Genomic DNA, 15,207 nt, shown 5'->3' on the forward strand with positions numbered 1-15,207 from the left:
TCTGCCGGTCAACCTATTTTTTAAAACAGCTTTTGCCCATTCTAACTTGTTGGATTGCTCTGGGGAACGTTCGGCTATAGGTATCAAACTCATTGCTCTATAGATCCCTTTTGCGTTCCTTATGTAATTACGGGACGCTCTTTTGTTTTCCTCTCCAGCGGAGGTGGAGCTATAAGAAACAGCTACACTGCCGCTGGGGATTTGAGCATTTTTAGGGTCAAGAAGAGGTCTGCTTTGACTAGAGGTGAGACTGTAAGAGACAGCCGTATTACTGGTCGAAACAGCCTTTTCTTGACCCACAGAGTGAACTATTGAACCATGACTATGAGAGAAAACCTTACTTCCCTCAGGGAGTATAGTAAACAACGTGTCCTAAAGGGGTTTGCTTTGAATGAAGGTGGATTCGTAAGAGAAGGTCCGTTTTTCAGTCATAACATCCCCTTCAGGTCCCGTAGAATTATCTACATTTGTTTTTGGGGTGTCAGTAGTACTGGAAGAGACAGCCGTACTTCCACTGGTGGGAGCTGATTCCTTCGAGGAAGTAGGGTTAGGGCTACCTAAGGTAGCAGGGTTTGGATTGGTGGCCTCTAGTTTTGCACTTTGAAGTCTTTCTGGAGGCTGAGGTCGACTCACCTTTCTTTTTGTTTTTGTCAGCGTTTCTTTTCCTTTCCGCCGAGCTTTACCTTTACCTTTTTCCATGGTTCCATGGTTTTTCATTTTCAAGTTTTCTAACATTGAGGTTATTGTTGAGTTATGTTTGTGATGAGATCCTGCAGCTGGATTGCTGGAGGATCCCACGATAAGCACGCCCACCACGACAAGGTGGTGTTTTTTTTTTTTTTTTTAAGAAATGATGAAATTCGGAATTAGTACCACAAAAACTAGGAAAAAATTGTTACACCAATGAACATTGGTAAAAATATTTCATTTATAACAGAAACCAAGAACCTGACCAGTCTATACAAATATTTTAGGTTAAAGGGTTTTTTTTTGGGAAATAGGGGAAAATCCGCGATTAGTCCGATAAAATTAATGGTATAAATGGCACCCTTACGAAATTCATTAAATATGTTCTCTCTTCCATTGGAATTACGAATAATGTAAGTCTATAAATTTTGTTTTTATGTGAAAGGGTGTTTTTTTAGAAGTAAAGAAAATATGGGTAGGTATATTTGAAAAAGTGTGTAATACTAAAGTAATATTAGTGGTACCCTATTGAAATTTAGCAATCATGTTACTTTTAAGATAAGAAACAAGAATCTAAAGTTTTTATAAAAATAATTGGCTTTTTGGGACCAATTGCAGATTTTACTGCCTCTTCGAAAAAAACACCCTTTCACCAAAATTTTTTTTATGAAAACTATTCATTCTTGCTTTCTATCCCAAAATCAATGTTTTTACCAAATTTCATTAGGGTGACCCATATTTTTTGTTTTCACTCAAAAAACACCCTTTAACCATGATATTTTTATAGACACTTTGGATTCTTGTTTTTTATCTTAAAAGTAAGATGATTGCTAAATTTCAATAAAGTACCACTAATATTACTCTAGTATTACACACTTTTTCAGATATACCCATATTTCCTTTAATTCTAAAAAAAAACACCCTTTCACATAAAAAGATTTATAGACTTGCATTATGCGTAGTTCCCATGGAAAAGAGAACATATTTAATGAATTTCGTAAGGGTGCCATTTATACCATTGATTTTATCGGACTAATCGCGGATTTTTCCCAAAAAAAAACACACTTTAACCTAAAATATTTGTATAGACTGTTCGAGTTCTTGGTTTCTGATACCAATTTTCATTGGTGTATAAATTTTTACCTAATTTTTGTGGTACTAATTCCGAATTTCATCATTTCTTAAAAAAAAACACCCTTTCACTCAAGATAATTTTGTACACTTTATAGATTCTTAATTCTTATACCAATCACAACATTTACACCAAGTTTTAAAAATGAATAAAATTTAAGTCAGTTGTTATGATACCTTCCTCACACACAACTTAACCCATCGAAAAAACACCATTCCACCAAAAATAATTTTAAGAACTTTATGAATCCTTTGTCCCTGCTTTATCTAAAACCTTCTTCCCGAATTTTATCAGTGTAGCATGTTTTTCACATGGGTTTCGGTTATATTTTACTTGTTGAACCCAAAATACAAGCACCCTTGTTTTTAATCGGCAATAACTTTTCTTAGAGCAATCGTATTGACTTTATTTTTATGTCATTAGATTCAACATCAAAAAATACCTTGAAAACATGTGCCCTATGATGATATTCGACAAACAATTTTTTTCAGTATATTTTTGACCTTCACCCCCTCCCTCTTGTCCGCGAAAAAACACCCTTCCACCCAACTTTTTTGTATAGACTTTTTTTGTACTTGGTTCTTATCCCAAAAGCAAACTTTTTGCCAAGTTTCATGATTTTTTTTTTTTAATGCCTATTTTACCTGTACTATAGGGAACCCGGCCGAAAAGCTCTGATTTTGATGATCTGTTTTTAAAACGTCAGTAATTAAAAATACTTTAAAGTCCAAAGATTAAAAATTGCCGCTGTTGCCGTTTTGATTTTTTAAATTAAATTGAAGATTTTTGTGAACAACAAAATTTTTTAATACCAAAAGATTGTCTAGCCTATTAAAGGAAAACGACTATATAGGAGTGAAGAACAATCTACCATCCTTTAGACGATAAATGCAATTTTCTCACAAATTGACTTCAAATACAAAAAAAAATATTTGAACACAACGGCAACAACTTCAATATTTTAATATACATTTTTAAAGAGCTAGAAGCTTATTAATATTTGTAAAATTAAAATTAAGTAAATTGAGCAAAGGGTTTTTGAAAAAATGGTAGGGTAGAGTTGCCTATTTGCGGCCATCCCCAGTTTCCGGCCACCTTTCGGAAAATCGTTATAACTAATGATTTCTTCTCTTAGAAGATTCTTCTAAATTATTTTTCAATAGCAAAAATATTAATTTTTACCAAAAAAAAAATTGATTAATCATAAGGGGACGACACACTGTGCATCTCCTCGTTTCTGGAGAAATTAATTAATTTTTTTTGTTTTTAAAGAAAAGCTTATATACAAAAATTTCCAAAAATTCAGTGTTGTTTTAATAATTAGAAAACTTAAAAAAATATAATATATCTGCTTTTTACAGTTTCTTCTCCAAATTTTGACATTAAAATCAAGTACATATTTCTAAAACAATTTTTTGAAAAACTTAATTTAAAATTTAAAATTATGTTTGAAGTTCTTGCTTTAGAGAATTCATAACTGAAAGTCCTCTTGTTGTCCTCGAACTATGCTTTTTTAGTCAGTTTTCTTTTCATTGCCCCTCTCCCATTTATACCCTCTTTAGTCCTTACTTAGTAAAGAATGCTTAGATATATTTAACCCCTTTCGTATTTTTTTTTTTACCGAAATTCGATCTGGAAAAGTATTGAAATATGAAAAACACTGAATTTTTTGAAATTGTTCGTATACTTATACTAACGGACAGGCAGACCAGCGGTTTCTTATATACCTTAATGGTTGAAGACTATAATGTGGTATGACTCTGAATACTAAGCAATTACCTGCAAACTTTAGGTCGCTGGCTCTCGGTCTATTACAGTGTATTATGTATTTGTGTATCATATCAAATTTTACAACATCAAAATCTCTTATAGCACTCAAAGCTTAAATATCTATAGCACGGGTAAAACTTTTAAGAACAAATTCATTAGACATTTCCTTACTGTTTAAACAACTATCTATCTACAGCACATAAAGAAACTCTTCTCTGACATTCGTCCTAAGTCAACGCTAGCTGCCTCGTCAACTAATACCTATCCTTGACCACAAGATACTTCTACTCCAGTCAAAGCGTCATTTGACCTTGCGCTCAGAGGCACTGTCAGTTTTTATTTCATGGGGTATAATTTCTCACCACCTGATCATTCTTTTTAGCAGAGCTATTCACAAAAATGCATTTTTTGAGATATTTTACTTCTTAGTCCAGTCAAATTATATTTGGTTGTATGGAGGTCTGAGAAATAATTCGCAACTGCAATTCGTACCTAAAATATGAAAGTACACTAGTACAGGAACTAAACCCCCCATTTTCCGAACAAATGTCTGGACGACTTTGGCCGCCATTTTGTTTTGAACAGTTTTGCGACTATCGCTTGTAGTTCGGCTAGTTTTGGTGTTAGAGAAAAATGTTATGAGACAAACTTGTAGTAAATTTTATTTCCCACAAAATATATTTTATAACTTTTTACTCTAAGACCCACCATTTAGGAATTATAATGAATTTCGTAAAATGCTATGCTCACTTTTTTTTTGTATGCACCATAACTTTTTATTTTAAACTTTTATCAAAAAATTGTTGTTATCAAAATTGAAGAACTATTAATTAACTATGTTTTTCTCATATAAGGTTTTTTTGTCCGACGTACCGTTCCCTCACTAGAACGAAAAATCAATAAAAAAAATTAGAAAAAACAGGGTGAGGGGAGAGCACGATAACTATGGCGCTGAGATTTGATAACTGTATTTTGTAGAAGGGTTCAGTACAAGTATTTTTTACTTTGGGAGGGGGGGTCTATCTAACCCCGTTTAGGCGGGAGGGGAAATTTTCTAAAAAACAACCTACTATTAAAAAAAAATATTAAAAAACAACGGCAACACTAAGAGTTATGAAGGATATTTTTTTCAAAAACCACAATTAAAGGATTTATTTTAATTTTTAAATAGTGTTATTAAAATTAATAGTTTTTGAAATAATCGATCTCAAAGTTAAAATTAGCGAAACAAATTAAAAAAAAAAAACACATTCAATACTATTTTTGTCATGACCATTAATTTCAATACAAAATTTACTATTAGGTACAATAAAACTACCTTGGCTGATTTTCTGACAAACACTGAAAACGGTATATTTCATGACTTCTAGTTTTTGAGAAAATTATTGGAAAATTATTATTATTATTATTTCGGAAAATGGGGGGTTTAGTTCCTGTACTAGTGTACTTTCATATTTTAGGCACGAATTGCAGTTGCGAATTATTTCTCAGCAAAAGTATAACTTGACTGGACTATTCTAAGCTAATATCTTTGCTCCAGATTGTCGTAGACCAAAAAATAAACATACATTCTTAATGTATATAATATTATAATATTTTCTATCGTTGTATGTAATTTCATTGTATTTGAGTGAGTAAATACAAAATGGCAGCCATTTAAAGTCAAGTTCTGGTTGTGAAAAAACACATTTTTGTCATTATTTCGAAAAAAGCTTATATTATGATTGACATTTTTCTAATTTACTTTGTAGTCCTATTCAAGTCCTGCATTTTAAAGAAAATCAGCTCTTTATCACCAAAGATGGCCGAGCAATTGATAAATGACCGCATGCAAAACCGGTACGAAAACACCCAAAAATAACTTTTTTTGTGAATAACTCGGCTTCAGAATGTCCTACGACAAAAAATAAAGCTATTAATTGTTCGTCACAACATTTTCTATCTATTTAATGCACATTATTTTTGTTGAAACAAATAAAAAATAAGTAATATTATAGTCCAAGAGCTAGTGGCACATTTGACTAAGGTAGCTCTTGTAAGGCTGAAAATTCGTACAGTGGTAGTTTTTAACATGCTTAGTAAGAAAATCTTGGTGTGGCAGGCCTCAGCGGTGCACATCATATATATATATGACCTTGAAAGTGTAATTTTCAACTTTTTTTGCCCAAAATTTGACTTTGAAATCGATTATTTCAAAAAGTATTGATTAAAATAACTTGATTTAAAAACTAATATAAAGTATAATATTCTGCCTTTTGAAAAATGTATCACTCATAACTGCAGGTGTTGCCGTCGTTTTTAAATATTTTTTTTTTATTTTGAGTTACTTTTTTAGAAAATTGCCCCTCCCTCCTAAACGGGGGGAGATAGACCCCCCCTTCCGGTAGTAAAAAATGCTTGTATTTAACTCCTCTACAAGAATCCGTTACTAATTTTCCCCGCTTTAGTTATCGTAATTTCCCAAAAAAATATAAAATACAAAAAAAAAATTTGAACCACAAATGGTTTTCTAAGGCGGAGAAAATTAGTAACGGATTCTTGTAGAGGAGTTAAATACAAGCATTTTTTACTACCGGAAGGGGGGGTCTATCTCCCCCCGTTTAGGAGGGAGGGGCAATTTTCTAAAAAAGTAACTCAAAATAAAAAAAAAATTATTTAAAAACGACGGCAACACCTGCAGTTATGAGTGATACATTTTTCAAAAGGCAGAATATTATACTTTATATTAGTTTTTAAATCAAGTTATTTTAATCAATACTTTTTGAAATAATCGATTTCAAAGTCAAATTTTGGGCAAAAAAAGTTGAAAATCACACTTTCAAGGTCATATATATATATGATGTGCACCGCTGAGGCCTGCCACACCAAGATTTTCTTACTAAGCATGTTAAAAACTACCACTGTACGAATTTTCAGCCTTTCAAGAGCTACCTTAGTCAAATGTGCCACTAGCTCTTGGACTATAATATTACTTATTTTTTATTTGTTTCAACAAAAATAATGTGCATTAAATCGATAGAAAATGTTGTGACGAACAATTAATAGCTTTATTTTTTGTCGTAGGACATTCTGAAGCCGAGTTATTCCCAAAAAACGATACTTTTGGGTGTTTTCGCACCGGTTTTGCATGCGGTCATTTATCAATTGCTCGGCCATCTTTGGTGATAAAGAGCTGATTTTTTCTTTAAAATGCAGGACTTGAATAGGACTACAAAGTAAATTAGAAAAATTTCAATCATAATATAAGCTTTTTTCGAAATAATGACAAAAATGTGTTTTTTCACAACCAGAATTTGACTTTAAATAGCTGCCATTTTGTATTTACTCACTCAAATACAATGAAATTACATATAACGATAGAAAATATTATAAGGAAGAGAATGTATGTTTATTTTTTGGTCTACGACAATTTGGAGCAAAGATATTAGCTTAGAAGTAAAATATCCCAAAAAATGCAAATGAATGATCAGGTGGTGAGAAATTGGGTTTAAGCCTTTTAAATATACCCCTATCGATCCATGAAATAAAAACTGACAGTGCCTCTGTGCGGAAGGTGGGGCCCTTTTTTCAGACGCTTTGACTGGAGTATTCGGGCACTTGCATAGTCTATAATACCTATGTATGTAGGAGGTATATCTACGTAAAGTAGGGTTACCATTCGTCCCGACATGTTGAGACATGTCACCGTTATCAACAGCGGTGCCCCGACGATCTATTTAGTGTACCGAAACATTCCGATAGTATCAAAATTATTTGTGAAGCATATCTGGGAAGTCATGATAAACAGAAAATGAGGCATGCTCGATAGGTATTTGACAGTTCTGATGTGAAGTCATCGCCATCTCACTCGCAAACTAGAATTTAATTTCACGCGAATGTTTTTATTATGAAATCGTATAAATTTTTTTTTTGTGAATCGATTCCCAACCAATTTTGCATAAAAAGTATCAATTCGTAAGGTTTTTATCAAAAGCACATGTTTCATATATTGCCTAAATATCACTCAATTCGGTTGAAATTGGTTACCCTAAAATAAAATTGGCTACGTTCAAAATATTGTTTTTTTCCCTACAATACAGTCAAATATGGTGAAAAAAGGGGTAAACCTCGGAATGAATGCTAATAGAAATTTTTTTGCTCAATATCTTCGTTTTGACATTCTTTAACACACCTCAAAAGTCTACAAAAATATCATGTCCGCAAGTCGCGATTTTCAAGGTCAAAGCGCGAAATGGAAATTTTCAAAATTAGCAATAATAGACAATGGTATTATATAGACATATGATACATGGCTTTGAGGTATCTTCTAATGCTGATGCCAAAATCTAAAACTAAGACAATCTGACGTCTCTGAAAAAATGTATACCTGTTTTTCACCTGTCAACCCGTATTATTATAACAGTTGCTAACATACTACCTATTTTATTATTGCTAATTTTGAAAATTTCCGGTGTGCACACAAGTGTGGTGTCTATTAACAATTAACCTCCGTCGCGTCAAGACGTGTTCTTTACTTCGTTCCGTACCTAAAGCCCCAACTCCAATTGTCTGATTGTTTCTTTTTTCAACACTCTTGACCCTAATTCATAATCAAAACAAATTTACTTGTCAATATCACTCTTACCCTGTTATTTTATTATCACCTCAACAACTATGCCACAAATGTGCTCTCTATGCAATTCCGAAGTTAATATTGACCGCATTACGTGTGGTGACCTCTGCCACAGCCGTAAAACTCAACTGATGTTTAAAACTTAACGGCAATCGCTTTGTCTCTATAAAACTCGATACGCCATTTTTTAGTTTTTTTTTTTTTTTTAATTCCCGTTTTACGAAGTTAAGTTTTTAAAAAACAGTTGAGTTTTCTAGCAGTGGTAGAAGACTGAAGTTTTAGACGACATTTTTTTGAGCGTTTCTGACTCTTTTGGCCCAAACATCGTAAAAATAGGAAAATTTAAAAAAAAACTAAAAAATGGCGTATCGAGTATTTATTGAGACGATTGCCGTTAAGTTTTTAAAAAACAGTTGAGTTTTAGGGCAGTGACAGAAGTCTGAAGTTTTAGACGACATTTTTTGAGCGTTTTTGAAATCAATTGAGTTTTATGGCAGTGGCAGAAGTCCAAAGACAAGCAGTTTAATTGTCTGAAAAGTTCAGGATCATTATGCATACACTTTGCAAATGTCATTGCAGTGCTTGATTACCCATAAAAATTACATGTCTCCAAAATTTCCCGACAAGGTCTCTAGAAAAAATGGCAACCCTAACGTAAAGGTACTGAAAACAAAGTATAAAAAAAAAACAGTTGATAGAAATGGTACCTAAAATTTATAAAAAAAAAACAAATAAAAAGACCATATAAAAAAAGTGCATTAGAGAAAAAAGTTTAAAAAAAAATCAAAACAAAATCCAAACGAATAACTTTCCAACTGTGGGTGAGAATATTTTGTATAGACCGTGAAATAACGATTGCGACAAGGACGTTGAACATGTACCTACGTAACGAGTAAAAAGAACAACTTCCAGTTAGATATTCTTCTTATTATTTTGATTTCTTTCTGTAATACATATATACATACTTATTTTTGTACAATGAGTGAGACCATTGCTGAGACTTTGAACAATGTACCTATTTTATATCTTGTTTTGTTCATCCTCTAATTAATTTATTTTTGATTTTATTACTTCCGAGTCCTTTTTTGTTTGGAATGAAAATAGCTTGAACATTCTTTTAATTTTTTTTAAATTCTTACACCTATACGAAAAAGAACAACTAATTTAAAGGATAATAAAATCAGGGGCGAAATCGGCAAAAGCGATAGTTGATAGTTAAAAAACGATAATTTTACTCCAAAAATCGTAGATTTTGATTATCAAATCGCGTTAGCCGATTTCGCACCATATTATTTTTTGTATAGCTATTATTAAAAGAAACAAAAAAACAGAAAAAAATATTAGATATTTGTAAGGAGTTTTTAACAGTGGGCATCTTATTTTTAAAATTTCGCAAAAATGGCACAGCAAAATCTGTTAAAATAATAGGTATATATTTCATATAATTCCTTTCAAATTATATTTTCTTATAATTTTAAACGTTTTTATACAGTTGCAGTTTTTTACCTTTCAAAAATTTAGGTTTGAATATTTCATCTCTTAACTTTATAAGGATTTTTCTCGTAACATTTAAGTAAGACATGGGTATTGATTTAAAACTTAAGTGTTAAATCTTTTTGATATTGACATATTCAAAAAAAAAATATAAAGTGGTAAAATTTCGAGGGTGAAAGTAGGCATGAATTAACCTTTGTCCAGAGAATCAATAGATATCTAAATCACATCATCTTTACGTATTCAAACTCTGTAAGAACGGTGAATGTCACCTGAACAGTAATTTATTTTCAACTGTTGCATTTTTCTTATTTTATTTCTGTTTTGTATCTGGATTTTTTTTCGAAATTTTTCTCTCACTTGCCTTGGCAGACTTTTGGTTTGTTTTATGTTTATACTACCCATTTCTATGCCTGCCTAAGCCTGAAAACATAAACATTAGATATGTAGATAAATTATTATAAATTTTATAAAACTAAAAATGCCCTGGACTGTTAATTTAGCCCAGTCATTTCGTAGGAAAAAAACGACTTAGAAATGCAAATGAACTGAGAAACCTAGATTTTAATATCTTGTAGTTTTCGACCAAGATTTCCTATGAGATTTCTCGCCATTTTGAAAAAAATGATAAAATTGTTTTTTTGAAAACGAAAATTTCAATTTTATACTTTTTTGTAGCTTTTACTATGCTCTACAATTCACGCCTAGACATTTTTTGCGTTATTTATTTAAGACGACATTTGTTTTCTTGACATTATCTATTTTTTGTGATAAATATCGAAAAAATCATTCAGACAAACTTGTAGATCCTATTCAGACCTTAGATTTGCTTTTTAATTTGTTTCATTTTTGACGAAAATTACGACCTCCAGCCGGCCGCAAAGTCGTTGAGTCCGCACCCACCACCAAGCAAGGTTGTTAAAAAAAAAAAACAAAATCATTCATGATGTTTTTAGTATGTATTTTTATCAGTAACACATATTTATATACATTATGTATTTAATAAATAATGAGAAGAAATTGGTAAAAGTTTTTTTTTCTACTCATTTTTAACCACACAGTATACCTTCTTAAAAATTTAATTTCAAGAATTCCTAACAATGGCTTTTTGTAATAATAATAATAAATCCTTTAATTTTTTCAGATTTTTTTCTATATAGTCTAAGATCCGGCCATAGGACGACCTACCCTCATCGTTTTACCAGTTGAGAGTTATATTTTCTGAAAGGTAGTGTTTAAGGAAATAAATTGCACATGGGTTGCCAAGCGATATTCTGTCAAGGCATAGGGTTGCCAGGCCTTAAAGTTTATTTTTCCCTATTTTAGAATACGCCACCCTGCTTATATGGCAACCCAAAGAGTTATAAAAAAAATATAATGTCATAGGAAATTTAATTTAAAAATTTTAATTTTCAGGATTTTTTAAAATTTGAAGTTTTAGTAGGGTAAACAAAGGTGAATTTAGAAAAAGGGCAAAAATCTATTATCTAAACAAAACGTGATAGAAATAAAATTGAAATTGGAATCGATAGATATAATAAATATATGAAAGCCACACATACAAATAAAAAATGTAAAAAATATACAACTCGAGATATAGTCTTTTTTAAGTCATGATACTCCAATTCGATATTTGAGAAACAATTCACCAAAAATCAGAATGAAAGATTTTTTAAATAGTTTTCATGTGATAAGTTAGGAAAAATAAAATAACTTGACACGTATCTGTCAAATTTTTAATATTACTTACCGTTTTTGCGTAGGGATTTTTTTAAAAAGTACTTATTTTCGTATTTCAACATATTAAAGCAAAAAATCCCGTCATAGGTAGACCTATCCACGCCGTTATACCAGTTGAGAGTTATATTTTCTGAAAGGTAGTGACTAAGGAAATAAATTGCACATGGGTTGCCTAGCGATATCCTGTCAAGGCATAGGGTTGCCAGGCCTTAAAGTTTATTTTTGCGTATTTTTGAATACGCGACCCTGCCAATATGGCAAACCAAAGAGTTATAAAAAAAATATAATGTCATAGGAAATTTAATTTAAAAATTTTAATTTTCAGGATTTTTTAAAATTTGATTTTAGTAGGGTAAACAAATGTGAATTTAGAAAAAGGGCAAAAATCTATTTTCTAAACAAAACGTGATAGAAATGAAATTGAAATTGGAATCGATAGATAAACTCCTGCTCAAAATTAACGCACACTTTTTTTTTCTTTAGTTATACCCCTGCATCTTGTTTGAAATGGCTTTAAAATTATTTGTTGTATTTTTTTGTGTTTGCTTATTGTTTAGCAAGTCAGAAAAATGCTAAATTGCAACAGTATTATTAACCAAAAAAAAGATAAACCAAATTTAGCAATTCAAGGTCTGAAAACTGATATTAAAATAATTTTTGTTTTTTTAAGAAAAAAAATTTAAAAAAATGGAAACGCGTGACAGTTCTTTTCAATAATTTTTTTCAATACTTGGCATTGTCTCCTCTAGCACATATGGTAATTTGGAGTCGTCTATTCATTCCACGAATTAAGTTTTGAAGGTTTTGTTGTAACTTTTCTTTCACTGCAGTTTTCTGTTAATGAAGAATGCTTGGAGGTGGATTTCGGCCGCAAATGCATTTTTTTCAACATTTCCTAGACATGTTCTATTGAATTTACATCCGGATATCTGTGTGGTCAATTCAAAGGTGGCACATTTTAATCATGAAGATATTCTCAAACCACTCTAGCATGCATTATCGTGCATCAGACTGATTTGTGGACCAAATCTAGGGGTGATTGGAACCGCATGCTGTTCGAGAATATCAGCCAAGTATCTTTGGGTACTTAAATTAGGTCTAGGAGATCTCACTAACTCCGTAGGTGTTGTAAGGCAGAGTTTACTCCATGAAAATTTATGACTCATCTCTAAAAGGTTCGCGGGTTGACAGATAGACTTCAGCATACCTCTCCAAATCTTCCCCACAAACATTTTATTTCATACCTTCAATTTAAGCTAACTCCTGTCTTATTTGAGAAAATAACCACGATACTGTGAGATAAAGTAATAGAAGGACTTTTTTGTAAAATAAATATGATGTGCGTTAAATTTGAGCAGGAGTGTATAATAAATATATGAAAGCCACACATACAAATAAAAAATGTAAAAAATATACAACTCGAGATATATAGTCTTTTTAGAGTCATGACACCCGAATTTGATATTTGAGAAATAATTCACCAAAAATCAGCATAAAAGATTTTTTAAATAATTTGTATGTGATAAGTTAGGAAAAATAAAATAACTTGACACGTATCTGTCAAATTTTTAATTTAACTTACCGTTTTTGCAAGGGGGATTTTTTGAAAAGGTGCTTATTTTCGTATTTCAGTATATTTAAGGAAAAAATCCCGTCATAGGACGACCTATCCACGTCATTATACCAGTTGAAAGCTATATTTTTCTAAGGGTAGTGTCTAAAGAAACAGTTTGCATATGGGTTGCCTGGCGACATCCTGTCAAGACATAGGGTTGCCACGCTTTATAGTTCATATTTTGAGTTTTTTTGACAATGCCACCCTGCGTATATGGTAAGTTAGAGGTGTAAACAAAATTTTTGTCAGAGAAAATTAAATTTAAAAATTTCAGTATTCAGGATTTTTAGAAATTTGACATTTTAGAAGGGGAAACTGAGGTAAATTTAAAAAAAGGTCAAAAAGCTATATCCTTAACAAAGAGTCGTAGAAAAAAGATTGATACTGGAATCGATAGATATTGTTAAATTATATAAGTCACACATACAAACCAAAAATGTAAAAAATCTGGTACTCGAAATATGGACGTTTAAAAGTCAAAACCGTGAAATTCAATGTTTGAGAAATAATTCCCCAAAAATCGGCACGAAAGGTATTTGAAATAATGTTTATGTTATTACAGAGCATAAATAAAATAACTTGACACGTATCTGCCAAATTTTTGATTTGACTTAGTTTTTGGTTCCTGTGTATTTTTGAAGAATAACACCGAAACAGTGAATTGAATTGTAAAAATCTGTAATTCTTCAATTTCATGGTTTTGACTTTTAAAAGTCCATATCTCGAGTAGCAGATTTTTTACATTTTTGGTTTGTATGTGTGACTTATATAATTTAACAATATCTATCGATTCCAGTATCAATCTTTTTCTACCACTTTTTTTTAAGGATATAGCTTTTTGACCTTTTTCTAAATTTACCTCAGTTTCCCCTTCTAAAATGTCAAATTTCTAAAAATCCTGAATATTCAAATTTTCAAATTATGAATTTTAAAGCGTGGCAACCCTATGCCTTGACAGGATGTCACCAGGCAACCCATGTTCAAACTGTTTCTTTAGACACTACCCTTAATAAAATATAGCTTTGAACTGCTATAACGAGGTGGATAGGTCGTCATATGACGGGATTTTTTCCTTTAATATATTGAAATACGAAAATAAGGACTTTTTCAAAAAATCCCTCCGCAAAAACGGTAAGTTAAATTAAAAATTTGACAGATACGTATCAAGTTATTTTATTTTTTCTAACTTATCAAATAAAAATTATTAAAAAAAATTTCATTCTGATTTATGGTGAATTATTTCTCAAATATCAAATTGGAGTGTCATGACTTTAAAAAGACTATATCTTAAGTTGTAGATTTTTTACATTTTTTATTTGTATGCGTGGCTTTCATGTTTTTATAATATCTATCGATTCCAATTTCAAATTTATTTCTATCACGTTTTGTTTAGAAAATAGATTTTTGCCCATTTTCAAAACTCGCCTTTGTTTACCCTACTCAAGCTCAAATTTTAAAAAATCCTGAAAATTAAAATTTTCAAATAAAATTTCCTATGACATAATATTTTTTTTATAACTCTTTGGCTTGCATATTGGCAGGGTCGCGTATTCAAAAATACGCAAAAATAAACTTTAAGGCCTGGCAACCCTATGCCTTGACAGGATATCGCTAGGCAACCCATGTGCAATTTATTTCCTTAGTCACTACCTTTCAGAAAATATAACTCTCAACTGGTATAACGGCGTGGATAGTGGATAGGTCTACCTATGACGGGATTTTTTGCTTTAATATGTTGAAATACGAAAATAAGTACTTTTTAAAAAAATCCCTACGCAAAAACGGTAAGTAATATTAAAAATTTGACAGATACGTGTCAAGTTATTTTATTTTTCCAAACTTATCACATAAAAACTATTTAAAAAATCTTTCATTCTGATTTTTGGTGAATTGTTTCTCAAATATCGAATTGGAGTATCATGACTTAAAAAAGACTATATCTCGAGTTGTATATTTTTTACATTTTTTATTTGTATGTGTGGCTTTCATATATTTATTATATCTATCGATTCCAATTTCAATTTTATTTCTATCACGTTTTGTTTAGAAAATAGATTTTTGCCCTTTTTCTAAACTCACCTTTGTTTACCCTACTAAAACTTCAAATTTTAAAAAATCCTGAAAATTAAAATTTTCAAATTAAATTTCCTATGACAT

At 31.1% G+C, this 15,207-nt stretch overlaps 1 protein-coding gene across 1 annotated transcript in view; it reads left to right on the plus strand.

Moving 5' to 3' along the window:
* The first annotated feature begins 13,882 nt into the window (after nt 1-13,882).
* Nucleotides 13,883-15,207, plus strand: part of LOC129913588 (uncharacterized) — a 61,395-nt gene continuing 60,070 nt past the window's right edge. The window contains exon 1 of the mRNA XM_055992346.1: nt 13,883-14,181. The gene's annotated coding sequence lies outside the window, so the exon portion shown is untranslated. The remainder of the gene's footprint in view (nt 14,182-15,207) is intronic.

The sequence above is a fragment of the Episyrphus balteatus genome, chromosome 3, assembly GCF_945859705.1.
Source record: "Episyrphus balteatus chromosome 3, idEpiBalt1.1, whole genome shotgun sequence".
Lineage (NCBI taxonomy): Eukaryota > Metazoa > Arthropoda > Insecta > Diptera > Syrphidae > Episyrphus > Episyrphus balteatus.